At 41.0% G+C, this 13,816-nt stretch overlaps 1 long non-coding RNA gene across 8 annotated transcripts in view; it reads left to right on the top strand.

Moving 5' to 3' along the window:
- LOC138759500 (uncharacterized) overlaps positions 1 to 13,816 on the top strand; it is a 245,767-nt gene that overhangs the window by 139,506 nt on the left and 92,445 nt on the right. The gene's annotated exons all lie outside the window — the stretch shown is intronic.

The following is a 13,816-nucleotide window of genomic DNA, read 5'->3' as shown; positions in this document are numbered from 1 at the left end:
TTATTTCAAATATTTTGCTTCCCTGATCCACAATTTTGCAGTTGTTTCATGAACCGAGTGAACGGCTAGCTGTGGATCTTGGCACTTTTATTAATTGTTATTTAGTTCAGTAACACAACTTACCACATTGTACTTGCTCAGATCAGCAGGACCATGAGAAATAAGTCTACAGTAAATGAGCAGGTGAGAAACGAAATGATTTTTGAGGTTATTGCAACAATTCTGAAAATTATTGGCAATATCGTGCCTTTTTGATTCAAAGGTTCAGCAATTTGCCAATGACGCGATGGTCACTCACATGATATTGTCAGTTCATGATTTCCACACATAAGCGTTATCCACAGATTAAAAGTTGGTGTCCACTGTCCGAGATGTTCCATGTTCAAGGCTCCTTTGGTGATACCATGGAAACCAAGGCCTTTGTATATGGGAGCTGTGATCACTTGCATGTTTCTTCTGCCATTCACCACCCCCCCTTCTGCCATCGACCGTTTCCACCCCCCACCCCCCTCACTTCTGCCACCGATCGGTTGATTGGATAATAGGATTGCACTCTTTGGTCTATTTCGCGATGGAGATAAAATGGGAGCTTGTGCAAGATTGCGTAAAGCACATCACTTATTCCTGACGGGCTAGTTTAAAATTCACAACACCCATTTCATGTGGTTGAAAGATTCTGCACCAGTTCCAGGACTTGACATCCTTGACAAGAGGAAAGTAAAATTTATCATTTGCAACCTCATTGTGTCAGTTCAGTGTGCCAGCAAACTACCTTTGAAATCAGGTGAAAATACAATTTAGAATGTTCCCAATTCCTCACCTTTTGTGGGAGCACCGCCTACACGCTCTCTGTTCTATTCCCATATTGCAAGGATATATGGATCGGCAGGTTAATTGCCCAGTAAATTGTCCAAATGCACCTGAGGGAAGGTGATGGGAATGTGGGAAGAATGGATTATGGCCAAGATTAGTAGGGGAATTGCCACAGATCAATAAGCTGAATGGGCCTCTTCCAGGAAAGTATGGACCAACACCACCTCGAGGACAATTTGAGATGAATAAACATGCCAGCTCAAAATAATTTAAAGGTATAACTGCTAAGAGTCTTTTCATTCTCAAAATTAATCTCAAAGAAACATTTGACAGGATTTAAAAAATACCTTTTGAGATGCAGTGCCTCTTGAAATGTTAAGTGATATAGTGCCCAATGCACATGTGGGCACAATTTTGCAAGGACTGGTTTTCCATCATTGTTTGATACAAGTTCAACATCGGGAATAAATTAGCTGGGTAGAAACAATTTGGTCCATATCTTTTCTATGCAGCTAAGCAGGCAGATATGAAAAGTTTGAACCTTTGAAAGGTATCATCTGTGACAATGCTGTGGTTCTTGCATTACAATGGTGACTAGATGTTATGATTTTTCTTTATTGGCTTTAATATACCTTGTGACATGAAGTGGTCATGAAACGTGCTTGGAATATTTCTATAAATCTGGAACTTTTACAAATTTGTAAAACAAAGACTTTTAATGATTCACAATTTGAATATAAGATATTTGGAGGGAATCAATGGGCAATCTACATTGTATTCCAGTCCTGCCTGGACCCTGCACAAACCCTCAATCTCCTACTGATCTCCTGAATGTTACCAGAATTTTAAAGGCAGGCTGATATTTTCTTTCCCTTGAGTTTTATCTGCAAACTGAATCACAAGTTCAACTGCATTGTCCCAATCAATCCATTCTGTTTCAGTTAGTCATGGTTAGTTTAAATTTGTATTGCCTGCAGCAGAAAATTGTTATTAAATATGTTTAACTGTCAGTATGATTGTTGCATTACATCACCCTCTACAAAAGAAACTTGAACATCAGAAAAATACAATCTATTTTTTAGTAGGTGAGAATATACTTTTTGTGTGTCCTCTCCTCTAATAAAATTTTGCTGCATTTTCAATTGGATGATGTGAGGGATTTTGCTGAAATTGCTAATGCATCCATGGAAGACAATGGTGCTTCAGGTTGGGAAGGTAAATGGCGAGGGGTTTTTTCAAGATTTTACAGATATGATCTTAATTTCTCTTTCACGCAACCCCCTCAAATGGCCTGTTTCAGAAATGACCAAACCTGTGTGTGGGTTTCATGTATTTGCCCTCTCCCTCCTGCCACTTTTCTGCCCCACCATTTGCTCAGTGTTAATGGGGTAACAAAGCCCTCACAAATTGTCGTGTCACACAGCGAGCTCAGATTAGCAATTAATGCGTGTCTGTGTTATTAATAGGGCATTTCAGAGAGAGAGAGAGAGAGAAAGATTGATTCATGCACCTGAATGATTTTAATATTTGACATTCAGGTCACACCAATCCATTTCCAGCTTGGAACATTTGAGGATCTCCTGCAGTTTAATGGGCTGAGACCAATATTAAATTAAACTTTATAATTAAAAGGATGTTTTAGAGTAAGAAACGTTAATGTGTGAGTTGCTTTTTTTAACTCCTTCAATCCCTCTTTATTACAAATGAATGAATACTGATTCCCAGGAGGGTGCATCAAGACTGCTTGGAGTTTGTGCTTCTTTCAGTTTGCTGACCACCTGACTGCTGTGCCTTTGCAAATGATTGCAAATGCAATTTGTTTTGCGCTTCTCGTTGGCATTTCCAGCCAATCCAGCAGCACAATGGCATTCCAGTCAACCTCTGAGCACGCAGTGAGTGCTTCCCACGTGTGAGAGGGCTTGCAAATGACTGGCTTAATTGGTACATTGGACAATGCACTTTCAGGACGTGTCATCTTCAATTTCGGGGGCACTGCATCTAATTTATAATGCATTTATGATGATTAAAATCGGCATTCTTCAAGTGTCAACATTTGTTAGACTCTGTGCAACCTTGTGACAGTGGATGTGGGCAATGTTTCGACGATTTAATGCTCCATTTGTAAATGTGCTATTTCTTGCAAGTGAAACGTTTCCTCCATCTTAAGTTATTGAACCCTTCTCAGAATTGTGTGGCCAGTTATTTAGACCATATAACTGTTTACAGCACAGAAACAGGCCATATCGGCCCTTCAAGTCCGTACCGGTTCACTTGAACAACTTCACTAGCTCCTCCGCAAACTCCTGAGGAAGTAGAGGCTTTCTTCATGATGCCATTGGTGTGTTGGTTCCAGGAGAAGGAAGCAATTTTGAATATGTGATTACAGACACAATGATAATTTAAAAATTTATAACAAACTTTGTACCTGAGAATGAAAAGACTTTAAAGATCATCTTAAAAGTGAAGTGTAACTTTAAATTTAAGGAAAGCTCTGTGCAGCTGAAGTTAGATGTTAAGTTTTGAGTCAGGAGCAGATTGTTCCCCATAGAGCTTCCGTTCCCATCTCATGGTATGTATTGGATTTTTTGTTTAAGTTTAGGGAAAGCAAAAATTTCAAGTAGGAATATCTCAAAGTAATAATATTTCCAGGCAATGGTTATTTTATTATTTTTTTTGCAGCATTTCCAGAAACCAGAGTCGTCCCTTCAATAAATAGAATTAGCCTTGCATGTCTCGTGTGACACACCTTATAAATTAAAATGTTAAAAGAAAACTAGGAAATTATAGAACAATGCAACATTAGTTAGAATCTGTGAAATAATTAGGCAAGTTTAAATTTTGGATTAAAAATGCTCTAAGTACCCAGAAGATCAGATGGTCGGAAAGATTTAACTCTTTGGATCAATGAATTCTGATCAACAGACTGTTTTGGATCTTGCTAGGAATTCAAGATGATTGAAAACAAAGCTCTGAAATTATTACATGTATTCAATTACATTTTTCAATAATGTGCAAAAGCAAATATTTGGTCATGTGCAATGATCTGCTGGAGCTATCTTACACCAGCCTTAAGACTTGACATTTTAGGATTTTTTTTCCTTACTACCTTTGTCAAGGAAAACCTAAAAAAAACTTAAATTTATGGAATGCCCTTTACCGCAGCTCTATTCCCGCTGAAGTGTTTATAGTTAACTATGGCAGCTAATTGGTGCAGGGCAAAGAGTGTGGTTATGGAAGAGATCAGATTTTGTCCTTTTGCTTGAGGAATGAATTGGACTGGGTCTAAATCAAGCCTTTGCTCCTCAGGTACTTGAAAATAATCCTACTGAAGACTTTGAAAGTTGATCTTTCTGGAGGAGCTTCACTTGAATTAATTTTGGACCAGTTTGTTTGTGAATCAAATAATGATGGCTTGGGAAAAGTCTTTAAAATAATTAGACCGGGAAGCGATGTCAAGAGGTACTGCAGTGCACAAACCTTGGCTAACACTTAAAGAATTAATAGATAGCTTACAGCAGATGTATTTCCGTCTGAAGTACGAAACCCCACAAGTAAAATTAGTCCAATTGTGGTTATCAAGGGAAGTTGAAGACAACATGAGATGGAATGAAAAGGTTTGTCGAGTTATATTGGCTTTGAGGGTGGGGAAAAGTCTCCAATGAAGAGGGACCAAGACATTGTGATGGAAAATGAAAGCCTCCTTGTATAGACCCTTTTTGAAAAATGAGGTCACCACAGCAGAGTAGCGTTGAGGTGGAAGATCAAATGCACTTTGATTGAATGGCAGAGTAGGCGGGAACATCCATTGACCCATTCCTCTTTGAAGCAAATAGATGCTTTACTTTAACTTCAGAAGTTAAGAAACTGAAGCTCCATAACTCGAGTTCTTTGGCTTGGCTTTGCGGACGAAGATTTATGGAGGGGTAAATGTCCACGTCAGCTGTAGGCACGTTTGTGGCTGATAAGTCCGATGCGGGACAGGCAGACACGGTTGCAGGGGAAAATTGGTTGGTTGGGGTTGGGTGTTGGGTTTTTCCTCCTTTGTCTTTTGTCAGTGAGGTGGGCTCTGTGGTCTTCTTCAAAGGAGGTTGCTGCCTGCCGAACTGTGAGGCGCCAAGATGCACGATTTGAGGCGATATCAGCCCACTGGCGGTGGTCAATGTGGCAGGCATCAAGAGATTTCTTTAGGCAGTCCTTGTACCTCTTCTTTGGTGCACCTCTGACACGATGGCCAGTGGAGAGCTCGCCATATAACACGATCTTGGGGAGGTGATGGTCCTCCATTCTGGAGACGTGACCTACCCAGCGCAGTTGGATCTTCAACAGCGTGGATTCGATGCTGTCGGCTTCTGCCATCTCGAGTACTTCAATGTTAGGGATGAAGTTGCTCCAATGAATGTTGAGGATGGAGCGGAGACAACGCTGGTGGAAGCGTTCTAGGAGCCATAGGTGATGCCGGTAGAGGACCCTTCACTTCAAGCCAAAGCCCAGGAACAGTAAAGCCCCCAGAAAGAGATTCAATGTTGGAAACCTGCAATCAGACGAAGTGAGAGGAAACTTCCAGGCAAACCTCAAAGCAAAGCTCGAGGTTGCAATCCACCTCACGGACTCGTCCGCTGAAACCCTCTGGGAACAGCTGAAGACTACTATACTGCAATCCACTGAAGAGGTACCGGGCTTCTCCTCCAGGAAAAACAAGGACCGGTTTGACGAAAACAGCTAGGAAATCCAGGTACGAAGCCGTCATGGCCAGAGAAGAAAAAGCCTTCCGTCGCGCATGTAGCCATCTTCAGTGCATGCAAACTTCGGGAGATCCAAAATGAGTGGTGGACTAGCCTCGCCAAATGAACCCAGCTCAGCGCGGACATTGGCGACTTCAGGGGTCTTTACAAGGCTATAAAGGCTGTGTACGGCCCCTCACCCCAAGTCCAAAGCCCGCTGCGCAGCTCAGACGGCAAAGTCCTCCTCAGCAACAAGATCTCCATCCTAAACCGATGGTCAGAACACTTCCAATCTCTTTTCAGTGCCAACCGCTCAGTCCAAGATTCTGCCCTGCTCCAGCTCCCTCAACAGCCCCCAAGGCTAGAGCTGGATGAGGTCCTCACCCGGGAAGAGACATATAAGGCAATTGAACAACTGAAAAGTGGCAAAGCAGCAGGTATGGATGGAATCCCCCCAGAGGTCTGGAAGGCTGGCGGCAAAACTCTGCATGCCAAACTGCATGAGCTTTTCAAGCTTTGCTGGGACCAAGGAAAACTGCCTCAGGACCTTCGTGATGCCATCATCATCACCCTGTACAAAAACAAAGGCGAGAAATCAGACTGCTCAAACTACAGGGGAATCACGCTGCTCTCCATTGCAGGCAAAATCTTCACTAGGATTCTCCTAAATAGAATAATACCTAGTCTCGAGAACTCGAGTTACTTCACTAGACAATAGACAGTAGGTGCTGGAATAGGCCAATTGGCCCGTCGAGCCAGCACCACCATTTTTCAGATCATGGCTGATCATTTCCTGTCAATATCCATTCCCTGCCTTATCCCCATAACCCTTAACTTTCCTGCCCACAAGAGCCTTCTCTAACTCCCTTTTGAACATATCCAGCGAATCTTCCCCCACCACCCTTTGCGACAAAGCATTCCACACTCTTCTCTGGGTAAAAAAATATTCTCCTCATCTCCATCCTAAAGGGCCTTCCCTGTATTCTTAAACTATGCCCTCTAGTCCTAGTCTCTCCCAACATTGGGAACATGTAATCCGAATTCACCCTGTCCAGCCCCTTGATAATCTTGTATATCTCAAACATGTCTCCCCTCATCCTTCTAAACTCTATCGCATATAAGCCGAGTTTGGCTGAGATACTGTCTCGAGGCTTTAACCCATGATAACAGGATTCAGTACTACAATGATGCAACTTGCTAATCCAGGAAAAAAATTGGCTTGAATAATATTTCAACAAATGCAAAAATACTGGGAAAGAAATAAACAAATCATTCATTGGAAATGCACAATTGCATCAAGAGCATTTCTCCCAAGGATACATCAATTTGAATGTTAACTTTATCTCCAGATGTTGGCTGATCTACTGACCATTCCCAGCATTGTCTAACTTTATGTCCTACTACTTTTTATTGTTTAAAACATTAGTTTGAATACATGAAGGGAGTTGTATGTCTGGTAGAATCTTGGATGTGTACTTAATCCTTGTGCCATGCAATGATGGGAGAGTCATATGAGCTCATACTGCTCCAGCGTTGTGACTGAGGGATAATATTGGACTCTTTTCTCAGCTGAGAATTTCTTTTACGCTATTTCTCTTCTCCTTTTCTATCACCTGCACACACAGACGATTGGGAAAGAGCTACTTTTAATCGGTGAGATACTGGGTTAGATTTTAGATTACTGCACATTCAACGATCCATTTTTCCATTGGGGAGAATGGTGGCAAATCTTGCAGGAAATAAATTACTCAAGAAAGAAAAAATTGACGAGGGTGCAGCGATCAAGATTCATGAACTGAGTCATATTTACTCATAACCAAGTTAATGGAGTCAGGAACTCGAGTCAGTGCTACAATGTTTATTGAAGTTATGGCAACAGCTGTGGTTTTTAAAAAAGAAAATGCTTTGATATGTGACTGATCATTGGAAATTAGACTTTTGGCAGCCAGGATTGTGTATATTCTTCTTAGGCTTCGAACGTTGTGAGGGGGAATTTGGACTTCGTTAATGCTTAACAAAATATCTGTATTTTGAAAGTGGTTTATTTTGGGAATACCGGATCACAACGGAACTCTGGTGAAAGGCTATTTCCTGCACATATACCACTCTCTCTTGGAAATAAATGGTTCAGCTAAATGTTGGTTGTGAAAATAACAGTACATTCTCCAGTGATTTTTTAAAAAAAAAATTCCCTCTCTCCAGAGCTACAGGTGCACTAAAATGAAACAACTCAGAAACTTTGGGCTGAAAGATTTGATCACATTGTTTCCTCAAAGTCATAAATGTTGCAGGTACAGATCTAAACTGTGCAAGAACAAAATTGTCAAGGTATTGCTTTGTTATTGGATTAAGCCAAATGTTGTAATTAAATAATGTCCGTCTGTGTATATTTGTTGCTCTATATCTTAAAATAGTCTCGAATATCAGCAGTGGGTGTTTATTGGTCTTTGATTCTTCTGTTCATTTTTGGTTAGAACATTTAGGACAGTTCAAGTTCCTTGCTTACGTATAGAATAATGGATGGAGAATGATGTCTGTTTTCTGAATATTTTATTTTTGATTTTACAGACTCAACATAAATAGGCCTCGGCGGCAGCAGTATTGCTTTGATTTTTGTTCAGGATAAACCCCCTCGCTAGTGATTTGAGTTAGATTTCAAGCTGACAGAGCATTCCCCTTGTTGTGGGGATATTTTCAGCTCCACTGAAACTGGAGGTTTTCAGATAGAAACTTTTCATTCTCAAGTTCGTGTTTGTTATAAATCTTTAAATTATCATTGTGTCCGTAATCACATATTCAAAATTGCTTCCTTCTCCTGGAACCAACACACCAATGGCATCATGAAGAAAGCCTCTACTTCCTCGGGAGTTTGCGGAGGAGCTAGTGGAGTTGTTCAAGTGAACCGATACGGACTTGAAGGGCCGACATGGCCTGTTTCCGTGCTGTAAGCGGTTATATGGTTAGATCTCCTTGCAGTCTCACACTCACACATGGAAATAAATCAAACTGGGTGCCAATCTAATTCAAATAAGGTTTTCCTATTTTAACAAATGTCGTAATTCTTCCTTGTATTGTAAGTCATCTTCTCTCAGGGAATACAACTCCGCATTTCCATATTCGGAATTGGACTTCCATGAAACCGCTATACACTTCCTGACAACAGCTAAGGCAACCTTTCCTAAAGAAATTTGGTGTTTTGATAACTTGAAAGTCATGTTGCCAATGCGTCCCAAAAGATAGACCTGGATCTTGTGGAATATCCACTTTTGTAATTTTCTTAAGGATGTCCCCCAAATTCATCCAAAAAGTCCTTACCTTTGTACATAGCCAGGTGGAGTGGACGAAAGGTCCAAGCTCTACACCACAACTAAAGCACATTTCTGAACAATCAGCTTTTGATTTAAGTAACATTTGTGAAGTATAACTTATGTAAGACGTTATACTGCACAAAGAATGATACCTGTTGAAAGGCATATGATTTCTAGAAATTAAACTTTTTAAGCAGGTCTTTTAGGTGATTCGTATGTGTATTGGCTTTCATAGGCATTATTTCATGTACTTCTTTGTCTGGCAAGGGGAAGTCAAGTAGAATCTCATTCTGCAACCAAGGTCTTTATCAGGACGGTTGGTGTAGTGGCTAGCATCCTATTACAACACCAATGAGGGAATTCGAATCCGGGACTGTCTGTAAGGAGTTTGTACATTCTCTTTGTATTTGTTTCTTCCTACATTCCAAAAATGTTACATGTATATTTTATCTTTAAATTTATTTTTTTAAAATTTGGACATATAGAATGGTAACAGGCCCTTTCAGTCCACCCCATTTACACCCAATTAATCTATAACCCCAGTATGTTTTGAATGGTGTGAGGAAACATACCCTCTGTTTTTGCTGTCGAACCATCCTATGGAACCTGAGGAGATGTCACACTTCTTCCTTTATCCCTCTCTCCTTTCACACTCTCCTTTCTTCTGAAAACTCACTCATTGGGTGGAGCACCAGATGCCTTTTGTTAATGAGTGGTTATCGGCCATTCACTGCTTACAATGTGGTCATTTCATGTCAGGGAGACAAAACCTTTTTTATTTGCTTTTTCTTGGAGGAGCACACAAGTGAAGCACACTTAATATCAACGTCTGGCTTTCGATAACCCCCTCCACCCCCACTTCTTCCCCTGTCACCTTCCTCCAGCTCTGCCTCTCCCTTTTCTGTATCCTTTTACACGGACATGATAAATTCTCACCTCTCCCCTTAGCGTATCCAATTAACATCTTTTGTTGGTCTGGATGCCTTCCCCAGTCAGCATTATCTGAATTTGGACATTTCCTGCTTCTGGCTAGTTCTCTTTCTTCCTTGAAGAAGAACTCTGGCCTGAAACATTAGCAATATATCTTTGCTTTTTTATGGACAGTGAAAGACCGGCAGAGTTGCTCCACCATTTTGGTATGTTTTTGCCTGCGGCACACCTCAGCTTAGCTAAGATGCAAAACTCTAGGATTTGGTTCATCCCCTTTAAAAGGTAGCTTTAGAGGTCAAACCCGCAGGGATCAATACCAGTGGCAACTTGCATCAGATTGAGAGAGTAAGCTGGACAAAACTTTTTTTTCTCCCAAGATGTTTGCTTCCTTATGATGGACAACTTCAAGCTGAACACAAAGGTAATTTCACATTTTCTGTATCACCTTGGAAGTTGGAGAAACAGGAAATGAACTTTTATTGAATTTAGCATGTTGATGCATTTTGTTAGTTCAACTGACATAAAAATGCTTTTGGTGCTGATTTTCGTTTGTGCTCAGCATCTGATGCCTCTCATGTCAGTGTCCAACAATAGTCGGCCAGCACTGATGGATTCCAGTTGCCCTGATACTGTTTTTCGCTGGTCGCATTGTCCTTTCACCATGTTCACCAGTGACTGCATCAAGATCAGCAGGGAAGAACTCCAAGTGAGAATGCAGAAAATGAATTTTCCATGACACGCTGCATTTCATGGTTTTGTATGTTTGATGTAGACTTAAAATATGGCAGGAAATCACAAAAAATGTTATATCTACAAAACAGTACGTGATCATAAAATTTTCAGGTGAGTTTTGTGATCAGCTGCCAAAAATGCATAAAATACACTCAAAAAGCATTCAGAAAGCAAAATCTTTATTGTTCAATGATAATGCCAGGCTTAAATAGATGTGGGATGGCGTTAGATTAGAGTGTTAGCCTTTTAAATATCATAGTTTCAGGAGAAATGGGGATTAATTAAATCTAACTTTACTAAGGGGGAAATAAGAACCATTGCTTTTCAGACAACCGGAATGAAAAAAGATCAAGCTGCCGATGTTGCCTATTGAACAACTGTTGATGTTATTTCGGAGTAGCTCAGCTTGAGGGAAAAATATGCCATGGATCACATCAACATCCCCAAATAGTCAGGAGTCAAATTTTCTGACCAGTGCAAAGGCACTCGAAAATTTGTGTAAAAAGCTAAGTATTGTCTGAACCACAATATATCATGTTGGAATTGCTGTACAAATACATTTTTAAGATAGTATGTGTACATTTGTATGAGATTGAGTCGTTGGTCATCAGATCTGTATACTGAAGGCATCAATGCTCTTTGTTTCTTTCTGGATAATAGACCCAACCAGTCCCCCTCCACCACCACGCTCCTCCAGCTGGCAGAACTTGTCCTCACCCTCAATAATTTCTCCTTTGACTCATCCCTCTTTCTCCAGGTCAAAGGGGTAGCTATGGGTACCACCATGGGCCCCAGCTTTGCCTGCCTTTTTGTTGGCTACGTGGAGCAATCCATGCTACGTCTGCACAGGCAAGGCCCCTCAACTCTTTCTCTTCTACGTTGATGACGACTTTGGTGCTGCCTCATGTATCCATGATGAACTCGTTGCCTTTATCCACTTTGCTATCAACTTCCACCCTGACCTCAAATTCACTGGGTCCATCTCTTGCAACACTTTCCCTTTTTTCAATCTCTCTCTGTCTCCATCTTGGGCCCAAACAGTTTTTCCAAGTGAAGCAACATTTCACTTGTGAATATGCAGGGGTCATCTACTGCATCCGATGTGGCCTCCTCGACATCGGAGAGACTGCGTGCAGATTGGGAGATGGCTTTTTTCGGCACCTGGGCTCTGTCCGCAGTAATGGTGTGGATCTCCGAGTGGCCTCCCATTTCAATTCCCCATTCCATTCCCTTGATGATCTATCAGTCCATAGTCTCACGGACTGCCAGACTGAGACCAGCCTCAATTGGAGGAACAGCACCTCATCTTCTGAATGGGCACCCTCCAACTGAATGGCATTAATATTGACTCCTCTGGCTTTTGTTAAACAACAGCCCCATTCTTTTCTCCCCTGTTGCCTTCTCCCAGCTCTGTTTCTCTCCCTTTTCCCTGTCTCGTTTCACACAGATAATCAAATTTCACCTCTCCCCTGATCCTATCCAATTAACACCTTTTGTTGGTCTGGACTCCTCCCTCAGCCAGCAGTGTCTCTATTCTGAGATTTCCTGCTTTATTTTTGCTCCTTCTGCTTATTCTTTGAAACTCTCAGGCCAAAAATGTCGGCAATGTATCTTTGTCTCCGATAGATGGTGAAAAGCCTGGCTGAGTTCTTCCAGCATTTCGGTGTGCTTTTACTGCAATCACCACATCTGCAGACTTCCGTATGTCACTCAGTTGGCCAATTAGAGCAGGTTTCATTCAAGTGGTCAGACAATATTGGAGGTACAAAATCATCAACGATTCTTGAAAGTGAATGCAAGTTAAAAGCTACCTTTGATTGCCATTATTTCTATGCCAACTTTTCTCCAACCATCTTGTCAGCACCTAATAAACAAATGTCACCTAATCTGAACGAGATCGCTCTTCAGCTCCTCAAAAATCTTGTTCAGGTAGCTAATAATTAAAAGGCAATCTTGTTCACCAATTAGTAAACAGCCTGCCGGAGCTCGGGGTTCATCCACTGTGACACCAGCGGGATTTTTTTTAGTTTGTAAGTACAGCAACAAATGGAACACGTCAGGAATTAGAGCTGTTCCATTGATACAGTGCAGTTAATAACCGCAGTCTGTCGGAAAATGAAAGAGCGGTCTTTGTAGAAATGTTTATCAAGCTATAATTATAATTAATTTTTAAACCACCAACTTCAAAAAAAAGTAGAAGCTTTGATAATGGCATTGCAGTAATGTCATTGGATTTGCATTTATTGGTTTCCTGACAGGATAATGGGAGCAACATTTGATGCAATTGTTAGATTCTGCTGAATTACAGTGTGAAGCAAAATCACTTTAACTTCTCTGCCATACTTTTCCTTTGAATTCTGTTACTTTATACAGCAAAACCAAAACAGGAATATGGGGGGAAACCCCACTGCAGTGTAAAAGGAGCTGGTTTCAGGCATGCGTCCCTTATTATGAACTATGATCTTGCTTCTTTTAAAAAAAATCTCCACGAAATTACCCATGAGGTCACCTTCTCTGGAATCTGCAATTAATGTAATGGTAATGGGACACTTGTAACAAGAGGACTGAGCAGAGTCCAAATTAATTTGCAAAGAAGAATTTGTTTGACAAGTCCATTGTATCTTTTTTTTTTGTTTGTATCTTGCTAAACAGAGTGGCAAACAATTGGATGTTGTCCATTTGGAGACATTGGATAAGGAGTCACATGAGATTAAACAAATTTGGTGAGAGTGACTGAGAAAAATGCAGAGAGGCTTTGGAAGGATTTAGAGAGGCGAAGTGAATAGGGATGGATATGGCAGATAAAATATTTATTGACAAAATGTGCAAGGTCATCCACTTTGGAAGAAATTTGTTTTTGTAAAATGGTGTACAGAACATTACAGTTCAGGTCCTTCACCCCTTGATGTTGTGCTGACCTATATATTCCTACCAATAATACCCTGTGACCCTCTATTTTCTTTCCTCCATGTGCCTATCTTAAGAGCCTCTAAAATGCTCCCAATATTTCAGCCTCCACCACCACCCCTGGCAAGGTATTCCAGGCACCCACAAGTCTGTGTTAATAAAAAAATAACTAACTAACTAACCTACCCCTGATATTTCCTTTAAACTTTCCTCCCTTCCCTTTCTATAGATGTGTTTGCTATTCTTGCCCTGGTAAAAAGGTGCTGGCTGTCCACCTTCCCTATTCCTTTCAGATTCTTGTAGTCCTCTGTCTCCTCTCATTCTTCTCCACTCCAAAGGGAAAAGTCCCAGCTCTGCTAACCCTGCCTCATAACGCTTATTTTCCAATACAGGTAACATCCTGGT

The sequence above is a fragment of the Narcine bancroftii genome, chromosome 3 (genome assembly GCF_036971445.1).
Source record: "Narcine bancroftii isolate sNarBan1 chromosome 3, sNarBan1.hap1, whole genome shotgun sequence".
Taxonomy (NCBI): domain Eukaryota; kingdom Metazoa; phylum Chordata; class Chondrichthyes; order Torpediniformes; family Narcinidae; genus Narcine; species Narcine bancroftii.
Note: the sequence above shows the minus strand (reverse complement) of the source record. Positions and strands in the feature narration are given on the sequence as shown.